We start from the raw sequence: 864 nt of genomic DNA on the forward strand, positions 1-864 counted from the left end.
CTATTTTAAGCACCCAGATTGGAGTGACTTCATCTATTATGTGTCCTTCATTTTTGGTATGCAAATTCATATGTTTGACTTTGGTCAGGAGAGGTCTTTTTTGGTACTATTCCTATTTAGTGTGGACTTAGGCAGGGGGGGGGTCTGTCGCCATACCTTTTTAATGCTTGTCTATACCTTGTGCTTTCTCATATTTTTCTGTTATGTTTTACAGGTCTAACTAATTTATCTTATATTGCTTATGCAGATAATTTATTACTTATTAGCCATTCAAAATTCACCCTAAGTCTAACCAGTTTGTTTGTAAGCTTTTGGAAAAAATTGGCCTCATGCTTAATGCTGAAAAATGTGAGTTTTCAATGCTAAAAACCCAAATAGTGATTTGAGTTGTAGTTCTTTTTCAGTTAAGCTGGTTCCTCAGAATTAGTATCTGATCTTCTGTTTCAGCTATCCATGTTAGTGCACTTGCAGATATTCAGAATAAGCTTAAAGCAGGTTATGCTAATATTGTCCCAAATCGTGTCTAACATTCTTGAAAGGCCTTGGCTAAAAACTATTCAACATATTGCAACCATTCCATTCTTTTTCTACCAGTTTTGCAACCATTTTTTAATACTAGTGACATACAGAATATTAGAGTATTGTACTTCTGTTATTGTAAATATCTTTTGTATCTGCCTTGTTGGTATAGAAAACATAAGATTATTTGAACATTTAATGCAACTGACATATTGACATCATATAATAAGTTGGACTCCAAGTTAAAAGATAGGCCTGCAAGCAGTTGGGTCCTTTTCATCCTCTTGTGTGATTGTTCTGATTTGCATTTGTAGTTCTTTATATTGATATTGTTTTGAATGTGTT

The sequence above is a fragment of the Artemia sp. Qi Xiang Cuo genome, chromosome 5, assembly GCF_049724085.1.
Source record: "Artemia sp. Qi Xiang Cuo chromosome 5, ASM4972408v1, whole genome shotgun sequence".
In the NCBI taxonomy this organism is placed as follows: Eukaryota; Metazoa; Arthropoda; class Branchiopoda; order Anostraca; family Artemiidae; genus Artemia; species Artemia sp. Qi Xiang Cuo.